The sequence below is a fragment of the Salvelinus alpinus genome, chromosome 33 (assembly GCF_045679555.1).
Source record: "Salvelinus alpinus chromosome 33, SLU_Salpinus.1, whole genome shotgun sequence".
NCBI lineage: Eukaryota > Metazoa > Chordata > Actinopteri > Salmoniformes > Salmonidae > Salvelinus > Salvelinus alpinus.
In genome coordinates, this window is record NC_092118.1 from 2,793,307 (window position 1) to 2,816,615 (window position 23,309).

The following is a 23,309-nucleotide window of genomic DNA, read 5'->3' on the forward strand; positions in this document are numbered from 1 at the left end:
TCCGGGAGCAAGACGCCGGTGTCCGCGACGTGGCTGGTTTATTCTTTGTAATCCGTGATTGTCTGTAGACCCTGCCACATACATCTCGTGTCTGAGCGGTTGAATTGTGACTCCACTTTGTCTCTGTACTGACGTTTTGCCTGTTTGATTGCTTTACGGATGGAATAACTACACTGTTTGTATTCAACCATATTACCAGGCACCTTGCCATTTGTTAAATGCGGTGGTTCGCGTTTTCAGTTTTGCGCGAATGCTGCCATCTATCCATGTCACTGAACTGGGTGTGTGTGAGGGGAATACTACTGATAGCAGCACATCTCTTATCTGAACTACACTTAAAAAATCAAATTATTAGAGTACATAATAAATCTAGAGTACTGCATTACTTTGCATGCACACCTAATAAAAAATCAACAACACTTAAGTCAACTAAATATATACAATATTTACAGGAGCTCTCAGACTATGCTGCCATTACAGCACCATGCCAACCCTTGACAAAATATTTCAAGGCAATGATCAACCAAAAATATAACTAATCACCATATTTATGAAGAGTGGGAGGGGGTTACTAATTGTAATTTTATGACCCTCTTTCCTTCCCACACTTCGATTAGAACAATTTACAATGACTCATCGTGGAGCACTCTCCACGTCCTCTGCTACTCAGAAGCCCCTGTGTTGAGGGGAAGGTCTGACCCTGGCGTGGCCCTGTGTTCTGCTCCACTAAATAGCACAGTAGCCCGGGTATTTTTCCATTATTGCATCTTGTTGGCTTCATTCTGACTGATGTCCACTGCTGACAAATGGCATTTTCTCCCAGCCAGCATGCAACCCTTCCTATAGGCCTAACTCCTTCTCGTTTGGCTCGGTTCCACCTCAACCCCTAGCTCCTTTACTGTTACCCTTTCCTGTTCAAAGATCTGTAAAGACAAAAATATTGCTGTAAATAATATGGGGATAGCTCACCCTTGCCCTCCATAAGGCCATATTGCTTTCATCCAGATATTCAAACAGTAATGAGGTGGATAGGCGAAAGCAATATGGCCTCAGAGAGGGCAAAATGGAACAATCCCCATATTGCTTACATCAATCCAGTCCTTTCAGATCTGTGCATACCAAATGTCAGGAAATGGGCTAGGGCCAGAACCTCTTTGAGACAAGGAAAGGAGGAAGATGAGGAGAGGTGTAGTAGAGAGGCGCAGAGAAAGGGAGGGAGAGAGCGAGCGAGATGGCTTTGGTCTGCTGCATAATAATTCAAAGAGATTATTATTCAAATGAAGACAACCTTTCAGCAGAAAGAGGGGAGAAGATAAGAAAGGGAGGGAGACAAACAAGAAGCCAGCTCTAATTTACAACTCACTCCGACTGCAATTGCCACCATCTCATGGCCCATGCATGAACTTAAAAGATGGTGGTGATTCTCTCGTGATTCGACGATGTGTTCGGGTCTACATTCGTCGTCTCCCCTGCCCAACAGTAACCCAATCTTTTCCACTCCAGAACCAAAGTCCCTATCTACTGACTGGCTGACTGTTTTAGTCCTGGTCTATCCTTTTCTCAGGACCAGGTCGTTGTTAAAACGCTCTTGCAACGTACCCCAACCTCTTAATTTAGAGCCCAATTTCAAGGGACACTGCCTCACCTGAAAGAGAGGGAGGGGGAGGGAGAGAGACGGAGAGGAAGAGAAATGTTTGGAAGGAGAGTTTACGCCTCCCTTTTTCTCCCATGATGCGTTGGGACTATCCCTTCAAGTCTGACAGCGTGACTCACAATCCGACCCCTCTACGCCCTTCTCATATACACACACACTGTTTATTAGCAAAACACAGAAACACAGGAGCCATCTCCACGTCGCTGCACTGGGGGTGTGTGAGGGGAATACGACTGATACCAGCACATCTCTTATCTGAACTCCACTGAACAAAATAAATGAAACATGGAACAATTTACAACTTTTTACTGAGTTACAGTTCAAATAAGGAAATCAGTCAATTGAAAGAAACTACTTAGACCCTAATGTTGGTGACAGATACTTAAAAAAAAAAGGGTACAAACATTTTGTATTGTATTATGTATACCGGGTGCGTAGCCAAAAATGTGTTGGTGGGTTGGCCTGGGTGGGGGTGCCGAGGATTCTTTTTTTAATAAGAATGTATTGCCTACGCCCCTGATATATACTGTACAAAGCTTCTTGTAGCAATCAATAAGCTTGCTGCACCTTTCTTTAGACAGTTTGGCCCACTCTTAAGCAATATTTGAGGGGTGCCATCCACCAACTGTTGTTTTCAGATCTTGACATAGATTTTGGATGTGATTCAGATCTGGACTCTTTGCTGGCCCCCAGAACGCTCTTAATCATCCCTGGGTGGTTTTTGATGGGTGTTTGGGGTCGTTGTCCTGCTGGAAGACCCACAACCTTAAATGGAGACCCAGTTTTTGGACAGTGGGTTGACCATTGGACTACAAAACACCTGATAATCTGCTGATTTCATGATGCTTTGCACACTGGACAAGGTCAATGTGTTCATTTGAAACAGGGAGGGACTACCTGGATTTGTCTAATGAGACATGCTTATTTTCATTTTCCAGAACATTTTGAAAGTTTACCTTTGCGTAATCTTTGCGACATGGGTTAATGTCTGTTAACCCAAAAGTAAAATCTCTCATAATTTGAATTTGTTGAGCTGCGTGATTAACTTCTGTGGTCATACTTGTTAGAAGTAGAAGTTTCAGAAAAAGTATAATCTCCACCCACACAAAAGGAAACTCTCAGCCACATAACATGAACTTTAACAAGTACCAAGACATTTTAGTCAAAAACCTGGTTTCCTCTGCCAGGAGGATATATACAGTATCGTATTTTATATAATTTAGTAACTACAGTTGAAGTCGGAACTTTACATACACCTTAGCCAAATACATTTAAACTCAGTTTTTCACAATTCCTGACATTTAATCCTAGTAAGAATTCCCTGTTTTAGGTCAGTTAGGATGACCAATTTATTTTAAGAATGTGAAATGTCCGAATAATAGTAGAGAGAATGATTTATTTCAGCTTTTAGTTCTTTCATCACATTCCCAGTGGGTCAGAAGTTTACATGCACTCAATTAGTATTAGGTAGCATTGCCTTTATATTATTTAACTTGGGTCAAACGATTTGGGTAGCCTCCACAAGCTTCCTACAATAAGTTGGGTGAATTTTGGCCCATTCCTCCTGACAGAGCTGGAGTAACTGAGTCAGGTTTGTAAGGCCTCCTTGCTCGCACATGCTTTTTCAGTTCTGCCCACACATTTTCTATAGGATTGAGGTCAGGGCTTTGTGATGGCCACTCCAATACCTTGACTTTTTTGTCCTTAAGCCATTTTGACACAACTTTGGAAGTATGCTTGGGGTCCTTGTCCATTTGGAAGACCCATTTGCAACCAAGCTTTAGCTTCCTGACTGATGTCTTGAGATGTTGCTTCATTATATCCACATAATTTTCCTACCTCATGATGCCTTCTATTTTGTGAAGTGCACCAGTCCCTGCTGCAGAAAAGCAACCCCACAACATGATGCTGCCACTCCGTGCTTCAACTGTTGGGATGGTGTTCTTCGGCTTGCAAGCCTCCCCCTTTTTCCTCCAAACATAACGATGGTCATTATGGCCAAACAGTTCTAATTTTGTTTCATCAGACCAGAGGACATTTCTCCAAAAAGTACAATCTTTGTCCCCATGTGCAGTTGCAAACCGTAGTCTGGCTTTTTTATGGCGGTTTTGGAGCAGTGGCTTCTTCCTTGCTGAGCGGCCTTTCAGGGAATGTCGATATAGGACTCATTTTACTGTGGATATAGATACTTTTGTACCTGTTTCCTCCAGCGTCTTCACAATTTCCTTCGCTGTTGTTCTGGGATTGATTTGCACTTTTCGCAACAAAGTACGTTCATCTCTAGGAGACAGAACATGTCTCCTTCCTGAGCAGTATGATGGCTGCGTGGTCCCATGGTGTTTATACCTGCGTACTATTGTTTGTGCAGATGAATGTGGTACCTTCAGGCGTTTGGAAATTGCTCCCAAGGATGAACCAGACTTGTAGAGGTCTACAATTTTTTTTCAGAGGTCTTGGCTGATTTCTTTTGATTTTCCCATGATGTCAAGCAAAGGGGCACTGAGTTTGAAGGTAGGTCTTGAAATATATCCACAAGTACACCTCCAAATGACTCAAATAATGTCAATTAGCCTATCTGAAACTTCTAAAGCCATAACATAATTTTCTGGAATTTTCCAAGCTGTTTAAAGTCACAGTCAACTTAGTGTATGTAAACTTCTGACCCACTGGAATTGTGATACAGTGAATTATAAGTGAAATAATCTGTCTGTAAACAATTGTTGGAAAAATTACTTGTGTCATGCACAAAGTAGGTGTCCTAACCGACTTGCCAAAACTATAATTTGTTAACAAGACATTTTTGGAGTGGTTGAAAAACGAGTTTTAATGACTCCAACCTAAGTGTATGTAAACTTCCGATTTCAACTGTATGTAAGAATACTGCTCCCTGTTCACCCATGACTGCGTGGCCACGAACGCTTCCACCTCAATCATCAAGTTTGCAGATGACACAACAGTAGTAGGCCTGATTACCAACAATGACGAGACCGCCTACAGGGAGGAGGTGAGGGCCCTGCGGAGTGGTGCAAGGAAAATAACCTCTCCCTTAATGTCAACAAAACGAAGGAGCTGATCGTGGACTTCAGGAAACAGCAGAGGGAGCACGCCCCTATCCACATCAATGGGACTGCAGTGGAGAAGGTGAAAAGCTTCAAGTTCCTCGGCAAACACATCACTGACAATCTGAAATGGTCCGTCCACACAGACAGTGTGATGAAGAGGCGCAACAGCGCCTATCGCCCCATGATGACAGAAGAGTGCTACGGGGCAATAGTAATTTAGTTCAGTTACCTTTGCCTTCTTTGGTACAGGAACAATGGTGGCCATCTTGAAGCATGTGGGGATCCCAGACTGGGATAGACCCCAATAGCTTTATAGTTTCATTCTTATTGTGAGGGTTTTTGAAATACGAGGTGTTTAAATCCCATTTGACAACCTGCCTTTTTAGCTTGGCCTTTAATCATGTTCTTTGATTCTGTGTTTGTTTTTTTAAATGTATTGTTTTAAGTGTGTTGCTATTTTAAATGCACCTCAAATATAGTTTGTTTTGAAGTTTGATTCGATATTGGATCTTTAATTGATGAAATGACGAGTCATATGAATATAGACTCCATTAACTTTATAGTCTATCATTCTTATTAAGATGTTATTTTTTTTTAAATGTACGAACTACTGGTTATAGGCTTACTAAATACATTTTTGAGCTCTGTTTTTATCATGACCGGTGAGCCAACTCCAGCAACACCATTACCTGTCCTTCCTAGTACCATCCATCGGCTGGCAGCAGAATAGAAGCCATCTGACACTTTTTAAACTTTTTTTTAAACTACGTTTATTTGTATTTTTTTTGTCTGCATACTGCAATTCAGCTTTTAGCTGCGAATGTGTACAAGACCGCCTAACTAATAATACAACCTTCGTTGAATTAATTGTACTACTTTCTAAGAAACGAATGTGAAGACTTGAATGTGATACAGTGCAATCAAATCTGTATCGATCCATTATACAGAGACAACGGAAATGTGTTAGTACTTGCTGTCACAGTACCCATCCCCACCACACAATTTCTCTGGGGAAGTCTGCGAAAGTCTGGGAGCAGCACAGGGTCAACTTAGGGGCACATCGGTACAGCAACCCTCCGATGCATGTCTCCCTGACCATTGTATTGTACTGATCTGTCCTCTCTCGCTCTTCCAGGGTTACTTTATGCTGTTTGAGTCAATGCTGGATTCGGTTCTCTACGCCAGAGACCTCCACCTGGCCGAGGGGGGCTCAGGTGAGACACACACTTTACCTTACTGAATTTATTGACCCTATACCCTCATAAAATTAATAATACACTCCTATGCAAATAGCTTATAGTCTAAATGCCTGTATAAATATCATACCCCCCCACCACAAAAAAACTAAACAAACAAGAACATAAAAAATACTTGTTAATATGCTAGATCAGGTTTTTTACCGTCTCTCTCTTTTGCCCTACCTATTGTGGTTGATGCTATTGTGGGTGGAGCTTAAACTGGCATTAGATGTTGCATGACCGTCATGTGACCACAACACCTGAGCAGAGCTATCAGGCAGCTTGTTTTTCTGGTACACATGGTACACATGGACACGGATGCAAACACACAGGAATGGACACGCACACACACTTCAGTACTGGTCCACCGAATGCTCCCTGTAGGAAGTGTAGTAGAAGGCAGTAGCCGTCCAATGCCAGTTCGGTGTGGTTTTATATGTCCATTTACAACATTTTATTGTGCATGCCTGTCTCCAGAGCCTTATCTCCGGCCGCGCATGCCGCTTTGCATTTTACTGTGTATCGATTTAAATTCGAAAAGGGGTGAAAGCAAGTGGAGTTTTAAATTACAGGATAAATCACTTGTGGGAGACTTGACTGCCTTAGTTTTTACTGAAGCGCGAAGCCACTGCAGTTGATGCATTGCAAAGGTCTGTTCTCTTATGTATGGTTTTCTTTGATGTGCGTATGTGTAAGCACACTAGAACACAGACGATAAATCGAAAATTAGACACCAACATTGTCTTCATCTTACCGAAGCAACTTTTCTTACGTCACCACATTTTTTCCCCCCTCTCGATTTGCATACTGATTGAGCAATGCCGGAAGTAATCTCTCGTGGAGAGAAACACATAACAACTGGTATTGTAGCTTAGCGTCTGTCAACAGACTGGGATGCGACAACTACCGAATAACTTTGTTCCGGTGCGCAGATTTTTCTTCACTTGACCGTTTGGACAGATCATGCTTAAAAAGTTCAAAAGAAATCATATCATTCTAGATCCTATTTTAACAGGTTGTACATCAAAATGTAAATCATGCATTCTCCGGACGTTAGATGAAATAGCAAACCTATTTTTTTTAACCATCCCATCTCCGTTGTCTTACTTCTTAAAGGCACTGGGAAAAGTTAGTCCAGAACCCTGCCGCGAATGGAAATTAACTGTGCATTAAAAGTGGAACAAATCGTTGTGTTTATCGTTATCGAGCAAAATGGGTCAGTTTATTGACATACGACTTTTTGTCCATATCGCCCAGCTCTAGTGTGTACACGTGTTAACAGATGGTACACAGTACAGTATTTCACTGCTTTTCTGCCTGTGTGTTTTTGTACCTTTTACCGCGTGTGCGTGTGTAGCCCATGCCGGCATGTGTGAGAGAGCATATGGATATTCAGGGTCAGCTCCTGTCTGTCACTGGCCAAGCTTAATGATTTGTGACAAACAGGGCCTGACACATGAGCATGTCCGAGAGTAGTTCTGAGATGCTGCCTTTTGCTGCAGAAAGACCACACACCTGGAGAGTGAAGGGGGGAGGGGGGGGGGTAGAAAGAGAAGAATGTGGGGAGAAGAGGATGCAGACTAGAGGGAGAGAAGGAAAGAGCAATGAAGATGAGATAATGTGAGGGCAGAGAGCGGGATGGATAGAGAAAACGAGATGAAGAGGAAAGAGGGGGCAGAGCCAGATGAGGGGAGCAGAGGGCACGGAGAGAAAGAATGAAGGATAAAGAGTATAGGTAAGATACTGAATCCCCATCTCTGATTTCTCTTGGTTGGAAGCCATTATTTGTCAAGCATTCTCTCATAACTCTTTTTGGGGGTTTCTTATTTCACTGATGGGCGTGTGCGTGTGTGCTTTCATGTGTGTTATTTCTCCATCTCTTGGGTTGCAGTAGTGTGTGTGTTTTACATGAGTGTGTTTCAGAAGTTCCCTCATTCTACCCAGCACATTAACCTCCTCTTCATCCCTAAATGTGTCCCCATTCACCAGAGTAGTCCAGTGTCAAGGGATAAGGGATCTTTTCTTGTCCGTCCACCCCCTCCTCCTCCCTTCATGGCCGACCAGGAGGGGGGGGGTTGACAAACGGGCCGTGAGCAGCGAGTCGAGAAGGACACAGATGTCAAAGCCATGAATCTGGGGATACCTGTATACACCCCTCCCCGACTCGTTCTCTCTTTCACTCTCTCTCTCCGTCTACAGTACAGCACCCCTCCTCCTGCCTCTCGATTTTGTTCCTATTCATCTCTACTTCGCTCACCCCCTCCTTTCTCTCCCACCCCTCTTTCTCTTTTTCTCCCCCCCTTTCTTTGACAGGCCTGTTTCATTCCTGCCCAGTCAGCATCCCCCTCCTCTCACCTAGCCCTCATAATTACTCACTTGCTCCAGTAGTCAGGGGAAAAATGAAGTGACAAATCTGTCATCATGGGTGATGGTGTGCGTGGCTCTTCAGCCACGGTGACACCTGCCAATCAGAGGAGCCCGTGAGACGACCATCACATAGTTGTCACCATCCATTGAGTCTTCCTGTTTTCTGACACAACACGACTGACATGATCACAACAGACCTAGCCTACTAGCCTACTAGTAAGTCTAGCCAATGTTAGCGAACGAACGAAATGAATATACAATTACACTTTTACTCGTTTACTTGACTTTCATACTCAATGAATTGACTCTTTCAAATAATTGACTCTGGCAAATTTGCGGAAATCCATCACTTCTGTTGTTTGGCTGTGCCCATAGCAACGTTCGAACATGAGGTGGATAGCTTGTATTCTTGACCATCAAATCAAATTTTATTGGTCACATACACATGGTTAGCAGATGTTATTGTGAGTGTAGGGAAATGCTTGTGCTTTGTGTTCCGACAGTGCAGCAATATCTAACAAGTAATTTAACAATTCCACAACAACAACATAATACATACAAATCTAAGTAAAGGCATGGAATAAGAATGTGTACATATAAATATATGGATGAGCAATGACTGAGCGGCATAGGAAAGATGCAATAGATGGTATAAAATACGGTATAGACATATGGGATGAGTAATGCAAGATATGTGAACATCATTATTATAGTGGCATTAATAAAGTGACTAGTGATCCGTTTGTTAGAGTGGCCAATGATTTCTAGTCTGTATGTAGGCAGCAGCCTCTGTGTTAGTGATGGTTGTTTAACAGTCTGATGGCCTTGAGATGGAAGCTGTTTTTCAGTCTCTCGGTCCCAGCTTTGATGCACCTGTACTGATCTCGCCTTCTGGATTGCAGTGGGGTGAACAGGCAGTGGCTCGGGTGGTTGTTGTCCTTGATGATCTTTTTGGCCTTCCTGTGACATCGGGTGCTGTAGGTGTCCTGGAGGGCAGGTAGTTTGCCCCCGGTGATGCGTTGTGCAGACCGTACCACTGCGGTTGTGGGCGGTGCAGTTGCCGTACCAGGCAGTGATACAGCCCGACAGGATGCTCTCAATTGTGCAGCTATAAAAGTTTGTGAGAGTTTTAGGTGACAAGCCAAATTTCCTCAGCCTCCTGAGGTTGAAGAGGCGCTGCTGCTGTTTCGCCTTCTTCACCACACTGTCTGTGTGGGTGGACCATTTCAGTTTGTCCATGATGTGTACGTCGAGGAACTTAAATCTTTCCACCTTCTCCACTGCTGTCCCGTCGATGTGGATAGGGGGGCTCTCCCTCTACTGTTTCCTGATGTCCACGATCATCTCCGTTGTTTTGTAGACGTTGAGTGAAAGGTTGTTGTCCTGACACCACACTCCGAGTGCCCTCACATCCTCCCTATAGGCTGTCTTGTCATTGTTGGTGATCAAGCCTACTACTGTTGTGTCGTCTGCAAACTTGATGATCGAGTTGGAGGCGTTCATGGCCACACAGTCATGGGTGGCCAGGGAGTACAGGAGGGGGCTGAGCACGCACCCTTGTGGGGCTCCAGTGTTGAGGATCAGCGAAGTTGAGATGTTGTTTCCTTGCATCACCAACTGGGGGAGGCCCGTCAGGATGTCCAGGACCCAATTGCACAGGGCGGGGTTGAGACCCAGAGCCTCAAGCTTAATGATGAGCTTGGAGGGTACTATGGTGTTAAATGCTGAGCTTGTAGTCAATGAGCAGCATTTTTACATAGGTATTCCTCTTATCCAGATGGGATAAGGCAGTGTGCAGTGTGATGGCGATTGCATCGTCTGTGGACCTATTGGGGCGGTATGCAAATTGCAGTGGGTCTCGGGTGACAGGTAAGGTGGAGGTGATATGATCTTTGACTAGTCTCTCAAAGCACTTCAAGATGACAGAAGTGAGTGCTATGGTGCGATAGTCATTTAGTTCTGTTGTGAGGGGAGTATGTTCATTCGCTAAAATGCTCTATTCTGCAATGCAGGTTAGGTTGAATTGAGCTCTAAGGTACTCGAACTTGCTATGGTGATTGCCACAGAGTCTCCTCTGAAAGCTTGGAAATCTCTCTGGCTTGCATCCAAAATGGCATCGTAGGGAATAGAGTGCCATTTGGGACGCAACCTCAAAAATACAAGCCTGTTGAGATGGTAGTCAGAGACAGAGCAGTCTGTACAAGGCTTCTCAGGCTTCTCCTGTCACTGTATGATTCTCTTCTGTGGCCTTGTCGCATGATATATGAATAAATTAGAGCAATATCTTATGTAAGGTGCGTGCGTGCTGCCGGAGAGGCAGGGCTAGGGGGATACATGAGGTCCAGGATTATAGTTTATTATTAAGTTCCATAACATCTTATATGAGGATTGTCAAAAAATACAATTTGAAATGAGCACCACAACAACGAACTTGACCATTGCCAAGTGTTTCCCTTAGCAGGTAATTGTCAGCTTTCAGGCAGATAAAAAAGACTAATTAAGCACATTGCTGGACACATCTCTCAATGTTTGACTATTGCCTGTGTTTCTTGGTCTTGCACTCTCACTAGCGAACAGTATCAACAAGGTCCTGCCCGCGACTGTTCACGCACTAGCTAAGTCTGCAGTAGTGCTATGGAGAAAAAAAGTTAGGAAGAATTCAAGTAGAACAAAACACATGACAAATAGAAATAAGAAGAACATGAGAAAGTAAGTAAGCTATATATAGGATCAGTTCCAGGGCCACTGCCAATACCATATTTACAATGTGCAGGGATACTGGAGTGGTAGGATTAGATACAGTATGTATAGGGGATAAGGTAACTAGGCATCAGGATATATCATAAACAGAGTAGCAGCAGCATATATGATGATTGTACTATATGTAAGTGTTGTGCCTGTGTAGAGTCAGAATGAATGTGTGTGCGTGTTTATGTATGTGTGCAAATTAAGTGAGTGTGTTTGTGTGTTGGAGTGTCAGTGTGAGTATGTAAAATGTACATAGATTGAGTCTGCAATTGAGTGCAGTTTTTATAAAATAGAAGAGTCAAAATGCAGATAGTCCGTGTAGACATTCTGTTAGCTATTTAGCAGTCTTATGGCTTGGGGATAGAAGCTGTTCAGGAGCCTGTTGGTGTCAGACTTGATGCTCCGGTACCGCTTGACGTGCGGAAGCAGCGAGAACAGTCTATGGCTTGGTTGGCTGGAGTCTTGAACAACTTTCCGGGTCTTACTTTCACACCGCCTGATATAGAGGTCCTGGATGTCAGGTAGCTCGGCCCCAGTGATGTACTGGGCTTTCCCACCACACTCTGTAGCGCAATGCGATCGGGGGCGGTGCCTTTGCCATAACAAACAGTGATGCAGCCAGTCAAGATTCTCTCAGTGGAACTTTTTGAGTATTTGTGGGCCCATGACAAATCTTTTCAACTTCCTGAGGGGGAAGAGGCACTGTCCCGCCGCCTTCACGACTGTTTGCATGTGTGTGGACCATTTTAAGTCCTTAGTGATTTGGACACCGGGGAACTTAAAGCTCTCGACCCGCTCCACTGCAGATGTGGATGGGGTGTGCTCCCCCCCCCCCCCCCCCCTGTTTCCTGTAGTACACAATGAGCTCCTTGGTCTTACTGATGTTGAGTGAGAGGTTGTTGTCCTGGCACCACAATGCCAGGTCACTGATTTCCTCCCTGTATGCTTTCTCATTGTCACCGGTGATCAGGCCTACCTCTTTTGTGTCATCAGCAAACTTGATTGCGTTGGATTCGTGCATGGCCACGCAGTGGGTTAACAGGGAGCACAGGGGGGGACTAAGCACACACCCCTGTGGAGCCTCAGTGTTGAGGGTCAGTATGGCGTAGGTAATGTTGCCTACCCTCACCACCTGGGGTCAGCCCGTCAGGATGTCCAGGATCCAGCTGCAGAGGGAGGTGTTCAGTCCCAAGCTTGGTAATGAGCTTGGAGTGGACTATTGTGTTGAACGCTGAGTTGTAGTCAATGAACAGCTTTCTCACATAGGTATTTCTCTTATCTAAGTGGGTGAGGGCAGTGTGGAGTGCAATTGAGATTACGTCATCTATGGATCTGTTGGGGCGGTTGCAAATTGGAGTGGGTCTAGGGCAGTAGTCACTAACCTTTTCTGAGTCAAAATGAAAGCAGAGATCTACAGCTCAGATTTTTTAATCATGACTTAAACGTAAGCCTATGCAACATTAACCATTTTAAAACAGTTCTGTAGCAATGAGGTTTGTGCAGTAGTTATAGGCCAAACGCATTATCACTGCATATTGGCTATGCTTGAATTGTCCTGCCAATTTTGTCCTTCTCAGACCATTTTGAAGTTATATTTAAAAATGATTTGTATATGATCACACTGGTAATATATACTTTGTTATTATGATGGCCTGCATCTGATGGTCAGAGGGGAGGGATGGAGTAGCGGTGAGGCTACTCCCTCCCTCCCTGTTCTTTGGAACAGGAATGATGGTGGTCAGCTTGAGACGTGGTGATAACAGACTGGGACAAAGAGAGTTTGAAGATGACCGTGAACATGCTTTCCAGCTGTTCTGCGCATGCTCTGAGAACGCGCCCTCGAATACCGTTCGGCCACGTGGCCTTACAAGTGTTGACCTGATTAAAAACCTTTGCCTCTGAGAGCGAGATCACCCAGTCCCTTGGGTCAGCGAGGGCCCTTGTGCACGGCTCTGTGGTGTTTTTGTCGTAGCGTGCATAAAACACATTGAGTTTGTCTGGTCGAGAGGCATCGTTGGGCAGATCACAGCTGGGACTTCCTTTGTTTAATTTATTTCTTTATTTCACCTTTATTTAACCAGGTAGGCTAGTTAAGAACAAGTTCTCATTTACAACTGCGACCTGGCCAAGATAAAGCAAAGTAGTGCGACACAAACAACAACACAGAGTTACACATGGAATAAACAAACATACAGTCAATAACAAAATAGAAAAGAAAGTCTATGTACAGTGTGTGCAAATTTACATTTACATTTTACATTTAAGTCATTTAGCAGACGCTCTTATCCAGAGCGACTTACTCAAATGAGGTAAGATAAGGGAGGTAAGGCAATAAATAGGCCATAGAGGCGAAATAATCACAATTTAGCAATTTAAACACTGGAGTGATAGATGTGCAGAAGATGAATGTGCAAGTAGAGATACTGGGGTGCAAAGGAGCAAAAAAACAAAAACATTATGGGGATGAGGTAGTTGGATGGGCTATTTACAGATCGGCTATGCATAGGTGCAGTGATCTGTGAGCTGCTCTGACAGCTGGTGCTTAAAGTTAGCGAGGGAGATATGAGTCTCCAGCTTCAGTGATTTTTGCAATTATTTCCTGTCATTGGCAGCAGAGAACTGGAAGGAAAGGCAGCCAAACGAGGAATTGGCTTTGGGGGTGACCAGTGAAATATACCTGCTGGAGCGCTTGCTACGTGTGGGTGCTGCTATGGTGACCAGTGAGCTGAGATAAGGCGGGGCTTTACCTAGCAAAGACTTATAGATGACTTGGAGCCAGTGGGTTTGGCGAGGGCCAGCCAACGAGAGCATACAGGTTGCATTGGTGGGTAGTATATGGGGCTTTGGTGACAAAACGGATGGCACTGTGATAGACTGCATCCAATTTGCTGAGTAGAGTGTTGGAGGCTATTTTGTAAATGACATCGCCGAAGTCAAGGATCGGCAGGATAGTCAGTTTTACGAGGGTATGTTTGGCAGCATGAGTGAAGGATGCTTTGTTGCAAAATAGGAAGCCGATTCTAGATTTAATTTTGGATTGGAGATGCTTGATGTGACTCTGAAAGGAGAGTTTACAGTCTAACCAGACATCTAGGTATTTGTAGTTGTCCACATATTCTAAGTCAGAACCGCCCAGAGTAGTGATGCTGGACGAGCGTGCAGGTGCGGGCAGCGATTGGTTGAAGAGCATGCATTTAGTTTTACTTGCATTTAAGAGCAGTTGGAGGCCACGGAAGGAGAGTTGTATGGCATTGAAGCTCGTCTGGAGGTTAGTTAACACAGTGTCCAAAGGGCCAGAAGTATAAAGAATGGTGTCGTCTGCGTAGAGGTGGATCAGAGAATCACCAGCCGCAAGAGCGACATCATTGATGTATACAGCGGAAAGAGTCGGCCCGAGAATTGAACCCTGTGGCACCCCCATAGAAACTGCCAGATATCCGGACAACAGGCCCTCCGATTTGACACACTGAACTCTGTCTGAGAAGTAGTTGGTGAACCAGGCGAGGCAGTCATTTGAGAAACCGAGGCTGTTGAGTCTGCCGATAAGAATTTGGTGATTGACAGAGTCGAAAGCCTTGGCCAGGTCGATGAATACAGCTACACAGTATTGTCTCTTATCGATGGCGGTTATGGTATAATTTAGGACCTTGAGCGTGGCTGAGGTGCACCTATGACCAGCTCGGACACCAGATTGCATAGCGGAGAAGGTACGGTGGGATTCGAAATGGTCAGTGATCTGTTTGTTAACTTGGCTTTTGAAGACCTTAGAAAGGCAGGGTAGGATAGATGTAGGTCTGTAGCAGTTTGGGTCTAGAGTGTCTCCCCCTTTGAAGAGGGGGATGACCGCGGCAGCTTTCCAATCTTTGGGGATCTCAGACAATACGAAAGAGAGTTTGAACAGGCTAGTAATAGGGGTTGCAACAATTTCGGCTGATAATTTTAGAAAGAGAGGGTCCATTGTCTAGCCCTGCTGATTTGTAGGGGTCCAGATTTTGTAGCTCTTTCTGAACTTCAGCTATCTGGATTTGGGTGAAGGAGAAATGGGGGAGGCTTGAGCAAGTTGCTGTGGGGGTGCAGGGCTGTTGACCTGGGTAGGTTTGTCCAGGTGGAAAGCATGGCCAGCCGTAGAAAAATGCTTATTGAAATTCTCAATTATTGTGGATTTATCGGTGGTGACAGTGTTTCCTAGCCTCAGTGCAGTGGGCAGCTGGAAGGAGGTTCTTTTATTCTCCATGGACTTTACAGTGTCCCAGAACTTTCTGGAGTTTGTGCTGCAGGATGCAAATTTTTGTTAGGAAAGCAAAGGCTAGCTTTTTCAAACTGCCTATGAATATTGGTTCCTAACCTCCCTGAAAAGTTGCATATTCCGGGGGCTATTCGATGCTAATGCCGTACACCACAGGATGTTTTTGTGCTGTTCAAGGGCAGTCAGGTCTGGAGTGAACCACGGGCTATATCTGTTCCTGGTTCAAAATTTTTTGAATGGGGTATGCTTATTTAAGATTGTGAGGAAAGCACTTTTAAAGAATAACCAGGCATCTTCTACTGACGGAATGAGGTCAATATCCTTCCAGGATACCCGGGCCAGGTCGATTAGAAAGGCCTGCTCGCTGAAGTGTTTTAGGGAGCGTTTGACAGTGATGAGGGGTGGTCGTTTGATCGCAGACCCGTTACGGACGCAAGCAATGAGGCAGTGATCGCTGAGATCCTGGTTGAAGACAGCAGAGGTGTATTTGGAGGGCAGGTTGGTTAGGATGATATCTTGTAATTCTGCAATGGACTGTCGCCCCTGCCACATACGTCGGAGCTTGTGTAATAGGATTCCACCCTGTTCCTATACCGAACAAAAATATAAACACAACATATAAATTGTCTGTCCCATGTTTCATGAGCTGAAATAAAAGATCCCAGAAATGTTCCATGTCTCTCAAATTTGTTTACATCCCTGTTAGTTAGCATTTCTCCTTTTACAAGATAATCCATCCACCTGACTGGTGTGGCATATGAAGAAGCCGATTGACCCTTAGCTTACAATTTCCACTCCCCTGCGTAAATCTAATTAAGATAATACAAAAATCCCCATGAAAATCCACCTGTTTAAGCGAGAGATATCCGTTTTTTTTTGCATGGGCCGCGTCTCAATCCACCACCCCTTCCGTGTCTGCGGTGAACGGTGGAAAAGCTAAAGCGGCGTTTGTCAGACCATGAGACATCCCAAAAATCTGTCTTCTCACAAAAACATCTGTAGCATCTGAAAGGTTTGTCCTACAAAGTATCATGACCACTCTATTGAAAGATGAGACTCTAACAATGGCGTTATGTGTTTTCCTCTAGGACGCCAGTTAAAAATGAATGGTAGAAGAAATGGAGATAGTTTATTATTTAGTAAATTAAGGTAATAAATACATGTAAAAAAAATAACATGTTTTTATAATAGTTACCTGATCTTTCTTATATCTCTCACTTCTGCTTGTAAACAGAAAGCAGCCGTATGGAGTCATGATCTGATTTGCAGAAGGGGGGACGAGGGAGGGGTTTGTTACTTGCTTGTGGGTAGAGTAACAGTGATCTAGGACTTTATCGCCCCTAGTTGCGAAGGAAACGTGTTGATGAAAGTTGGGCATTAATTGTCTTAATGTCGCGGAATTAAGAACACCAGCAACAAGGTGGTGCTTGTTTATAGCCTCGTACAGTTTGTTAAGTGCCAACTTTTTGTTGTTATTGTTCTAGGGTAGGAAATATACAGCAGTCACAATAACAGATTGTGTTGTTTTATGTTGAATTACAGGAATTTGATGGATTTTGTTCGTGAGATGCAGCTTAAAACATAGTAAAACAAATGTGGAAAAACATTTTGACATCGTTTCAGGTGTTTCTTAACACCTTTTGGTCTAATTATTATTATTTAGGAATGTGTCAATTAAAACAAATTCAGAATTACGGTAGTACGACATGTTTTAGTTGCATATATTAGTATGACCAAATTAATAAATAACAAAATTAATACCCTTAATGGTACTGTGAGTTCGGTTCAAAAAGTTTCACTTCAACTGTAGTTCGTCCGTTTTCATTTAAATTCATTTAAAAAAATGTTGCATTGTAAATTCTATCTCTTGAAGCATTCTTGCCACCCAACCCAACTACGTACTACTGTTTTCTTGTCATCTTTCCTTTCTTTTTAAAATAATGTGCATGTATCCATTTGCAGCACCAAAGCATGGAACAAAAGCAGTATATAGTTGTCAGGAGTTCACTGTTTTCCTCGGCACTCACTGTGTACACATGGTATATGGTTTCTCGTCCACGTATTTCACAATGACTTCTACAGTGAACAACAGTTGTTTTATTAAAAACGAGACATTCTGATGTCCGTAGCTTCCCGCCAGTCAGTGTGTGTGCGTGTGTCATGTACACTACAGTCTACTCTTTGAGATTGTGTTTGTGACAGTAGATTATTCTGTGACAATTCTGAAGTGGTTTTATGTCTTTCTGTCTTTCTAGCACTTTAGCCTATGGCTGTAATGTCCCTCCACGGGGGGAACAGCCGTGGCCCCAAGCGCTTCAGCCTCGGCCAAATCACCAAGCTAATTAACCACTCAGATTAACACATTTTAGATGTTTAACTTTTACAAAACACATTAAGACTCATGTTTGTTTATTTCAAATTCATGGTTTAATGTTTATAGAATACGTTCAGATGGGGTTATTGTCTTCTTTTTTTTTTTTTTTTTTGCCTGGTTTGGCTCAGATTCTACAACAAGCCTGGTTTTGTATTTTTTGTCGCAGTCATAAACATGAGTCACAAACAAGGTCGGTATTGACAGAAAGTGTAAAAAGTAGGACAGAGCGGCCATACGGGTCTGGTATTTGATGGATATCCTCGTTACTGGTGCTTTATGAAATGCAACACCCACAACAACTAGGACACCAGAGTCTCTTATTATGGGAGTGAAATTCATGTCAAATGTGTTTCGTAATGTTTGCAATAACTTCCTTGCCTCCTTTCCTCATTTATAACTGGTATGAGAAATTGGTACACATATTGTAAGCTAAATATGGTAACGAGTAATCAAATCACAATTGTCTCTTTTCTTGTTGTTGATGGATAGCAGCGGCACACTCCAACACTCAGACATCATTTACAGTTTACAGAGTCCGGCAGATGAGAGGCCGTAGGGAAGACTAGGGATGTTCTCTTGATAAGTGTGTGAATTGGACCATTTTCCTGTCAAAATATGACGAGTACTTTTGGATGTCAGGAAAAATGTATGGAGTAAAAAGTACATTATTTTATTTAGGAATGTAGTGAAGTAAAAGATGGCAAAAATATCTGGGGCGTCAGCCCCAGATCCTGACTCTTCAGGATTTCCCACACAACACCAGACTAGCAATTCATATTAGTATGATTAAAGGTCCCGATAGTGCACGCAACCACAGCGTTGATACCAAGTCAGAAATTCAGATTCAGCAGTGGAATCAGGGAGAAAAGGCATACCCAAACAGCCTACTATTTAGGATGCAAGTACGGGTATCCGGACTTGGCCACATATCTCCACTCCCTCCCCTATAGGGATGGGCACAGTTATAGAATATCAGACGTTAGAATTTCAACACCTGTGAGTATACATTTTTTTTGTATTTTCTTTAGGACTATTTTAACAATTTTTAAAAAGATTTGTCTAAATTAAATTATCAATGTTACATTGTTACACACAAGTATATACCATGACATTTGAAATGATTAATTTAATAAAACAAACTTTAGAAGGTATTGTGTTATGTACAGCGCACTGAGTTACTGCTGCTTCAGACGTCACGTGGCTTTGTTTACAGTTGCACACTGTTAAGTAGCCTACAGTTCTGAGGACACACAAAGTGATTGTATTATTTTCATGCTAATTTTCTATCTCATGGGCTATGGTTTATGGGTTGTGTTTTACATGTAAAGGCATTTTAATATCATAGCACATTTTCCCCACTTCAAATAGCGATTAGCCCAGGACTGGTACGAACCAACAGCGGGTCCAAAACATAAGAAACAGATCAATGCAAAACACTCAGAATCAGTTCTATGATGGCGAAAGGTCAGACTTTTCATTCACTGTTGCTGTTAGCCTAGGCTACTGTTAGTCAAAACTACCGATATAACACCCTGAAAACAAATGCACACGGTTTGCTGTTGTGGCATTTTGATTGGTGATGAGAGTAAAGGATGTATCTATTTACTTTTCTGAATTTTGACTATCCGGAAGAAAATGTCAAATGCCCATCCCTACTCCCATATCACTCTTCTCCTCTATGTTCAGTCTATCCATACATCTCACCCTCTTACTTACTTTTTAGTCTACCCAGATCGTTGCACCATCAGCCTGGCTGCAGTGGGCGACACGGAGAAGCGCCAGGGCCGTATTGCATTCTGGGATGACGTATACGGGTTCAAGATGGCGTGCATGAAGAAGGCCGTGGTGCCAGAGGCCGTGGTGCAGATTCTCCGGCCAGACACTCATCTCTAAGCCTGCAGTCATACAGGTACACACACACACAAGAGGTATATAGAAAGGCAAAAGGTTACAGAAATTGAGTGGGTGTAGAGGGTGAATACAGAGAGAGGGAGAGAGAGTTAGTCATAGAGAGAGAGAGGTCCCTGGTTGTGTGTGTGTGTGTGTGTGTGTGTGTGTGTGTGTGTGTGTGTGTGTGTGTGTGTGTGTGTGTGTGTGTGTGTGTGTGTGTGTGTGTGTGTGTGTGTGTGTGGCAGAGCTGTAGCGCTGGGTGATTGATAAGTCTAATCCTTGTTTAAGTTCCTCTTTAGGAAACTTCATTACTCTCTCCCCCCTGCAAATGGAGAGGCACTCACTGAGCTAATGGAGAAAACACACACACACACACACACACACACACACACACACACACACACACTGCAGAGAGACTACACATACACACACACACACTGCAGGGAGAGTACAACACACTCAGTAATACACACACACTACAAGCACAATCATCCTCTGAGATCCTGAACTTACATACACCGTATACACACACATTGCGTTTCCTAACAGACATTCTATATCACACACACAAATGGGGGCATGGATACCTTTTTAAACCTTTTTTTGTCATATTCTCTGTCATTTCCGTGGACGCTCCTTCCTCTACCCATCCTCCTTTTTGTTAAGTAGCATGTTCTTTCCCACGTCTCTCCCATAATGAACGAGCGGAGCGGGTGAAATAATGGAATTTGAATCTTCTAATCGATAGTTTCTCCCCTCCAGTGAAAAATGGACAGCTCCCCCTCGGCCCAAATTGCATGGATTCTCATCCATTGCCTCCCTCTGTTACGATCCAATAACATTCCATTAAGGATGGTCGGAACGGCGTAAAATTAAAAGCCTGTCTCAGGGAATTGGGAATCCCTGTTCAAACAGCTATGGCTTTTTTCTCAGAATGTTAAGGAATGTGCTTTAGAAAGTCAAATTGAAAAGTGGTGTGAAACTGTCCCTAGTTATTGTACTTGTGTAATGTACCAACTTTCTTTAAAGCACGAAAGTCCTTTGTTTGGGTTCAAACCTCTTGTTTTGGCCTCTGTTGTGGTAAGTATTGGGTTTTTGGTGAATTACACTCAAGAACAGGGGGAAAGCAATCACCTTGAGGTTCAAGTGCTTAGTTGTCTTGTGTTGCTGTTTCTTCACTGCTCTTCTGTTTCTTGCTTGATAAGACCAAAAGCATGTTCTAATTTCCTGGTTTGTTTGATCACAGAATTTGAAAGTGTGTTTGTGTGTGTATTGATCTTTGGTTTGTGGACTGCTCTTCCCAGGGGATTGATCGTAACACAGTGTGTCTCTCCGAGCTGGAGTTTGCATCAGACTTCTGCCTGAAGATTACAGACAGCACAGACTGCACGGTGAGTCGCACACACAGACACACGCACGCCTAACTCAAACTTCTGATTTAATCAAGGCTGTCAGCTGTGAGGATTGATCACAGGTGTGGTGATAAATGGGGCCAGCTAATTGGCTAGGAAGGGTCAGGTGGGTGGTACACTAGTGTGATTGATAGAAAATCCTCCTGATCCCCAGGTGTGGCTGATTACATGCATGGTTGCGTCGCGTATGAAAGGAGTTTGTCACACCAGGGAGATCGTGTTACTTATGATCGTGTTCTTTCTGTACCTTGAATATAAACATTTAATGCATATTTAATCTTTGTTAAATATGCACATTTTGGTGCCTTCTACAATTTCTAATGAGGTCAAAACTACAGATTGGGTGGTGGACATTTGGGTCTTGTTCAATATGGCACAACTTGGCATTTTGCAGCAGAAATTGAGCGTTCTTATGGGACAAGTCCAGGTAGTACCTCCCCATTTCAAAATGTTCTGTGCCATTTCATTCCCACTGGGAACGTCTGTCTCTTATCCCAAGTACAAACCACTGTCGTTGAGCACTAAAACCCAAAATTGCTCTACATTGAGGTGTGCTGCAATGTGGCTGACCCTGAGCCTCTCAACAAGCTTTGTGTGTATTGGGTTGTGGGAGGGGGGGCAGAAGAAAAATGTACGTTCTAACCAAATGGAGAATCAAAATTAAGAAACTAACAGCTCTAACACACCTGATAAAACTGGTCTTTTGGTGATAACCGTGATTAGTTGATCATTTAAAAAAACATTTGTCTTAGTGCAGCAAAAGCCCACACTTCCAGTCGCTTTTAAGACTGTAATCAGAGACCCCTTGATTAAATCTTCTCTGTAACCAATCTTAGGCACTAGGCAGGGGGTGGATGATAGTTCACTCTGTACGGTGAGCTATCATCCACCTATCAGCTAGTCTATTCTGTGCTGTGCTGGCAGGCACTCCCACTGCGACTCGTCACCATGTCTCCCCCTCTGGGAAGCTCTCGGACTGATCGGCATAGAGCGCTGGTCAAAGGCGGTGCACTATGAAGGGAATAGGGTGCCATTTTGCAAATTACACACAGAGAACATATAGATCAGAAATAGCCCTGGTGGACTCCGGCAAGTGATTTGTCTTTGGTGGCCCATTGTATTCTGAGAGCATTGTGCAGTGTGGCACCAGTGTCTCTCTCCACTATTTAAAAAGTTAATCAATAGCTGGTTATTATCTGCCTCTGCTCTGTCGGCCCTGTGGATCTAATGGAATTTGTAAACATCCTCTCGTTTTTTTTTTTGTCTTCTCTCTGCCCCATAATTTAAAATATCCACTTTTTTTATTTGTTCCATTTCTTGGTGTGTGGATTGCCTGGTGCAATGAAATTATAAATCTCACTTTGTAGTGCTTTTGTGTTCATTTTCTTGTAAAAACAAATGTCAGGCAGATTTTTCCTTCAAATCTTCTAAAAATCTGTGTGACTGAACATTTGACTGAAAATGTTACAATTAACGGAATCTCTGATGACAGGTTAAGGGGGGCTCTTGGGTCACTGTGTTTGACCAGTATTTCACAGGGGTATTGTGGATATTGGCAGACTGGGATTTGGATGAAATTTCCCATAGATACTGGTCAGTTGTGTTTTCCCCCTTATGGGCTAAAGTTAGGATTTTAGAGGTGCTTAAATCCTAGATATTTTACTATCGGTAACTTCTACCCTGCGTGTGGACCACATGTGTGACGGAGAGAATGGACCGTGTGTGCGCGTGTACTTGCGTGAGCGTTCGTCCGCCGTGATGGAGCGTCTGCTTTTGTTCTCCTGTCGACAGTCCATTCATCAGCGATGCCTGCCTAACCTTGCATTAAATGAACAGCACAACCCCTGCGTCTGCGCCCCCTATGTGTCCCCCCCCCTTTTTGTTACTCTTATCACTCCTCCTTTCCCTGTATATGTAGGCCCAGAAAACCTCTGTCGTGCTTTAAAGGTTTTGCATTGTTTTGTAGTCAGAAGGATATTACCTCAAGGGGTTGTCTTGTTTTTATTTTTGTATTTTTAAACTTTAATTTAATTCAGACTTGTGATTCACTATCTATGCAGTAGCTTATAGTCCAAGTAACCCATTTTCCCCTTGGTGAGATAAAATAGTCTTCATTGACCCTTTTAAGACTAGTTACTTTAGACTAGTTTTAAGACTTGTGTTTCTCCCAAAGCCATTATTTGCTGATAATATCCACTAGAGTATTGCCCTAGTTGCTGTGAAAAAAAGAATGTGATGCATTATATTCCCAAGTTGAGTTGTGGGAAATAATTAACACAAGAAGCCCCAAAACTATCCCTAACTTCAAAAGCCTCAAA

General features: G+C 43.3%; 1 pseudogene; it reads left to right on the top strand.

The window, feature by feature from the left end:
• Positions 1 to 23,309, top strand: part of LOC139562842 (protein arginine N-methyltransferase 3-like) — an 89,538-nt pseudogene that overhangs the window by 12,985 nt on the left and 53,244 nt on the right.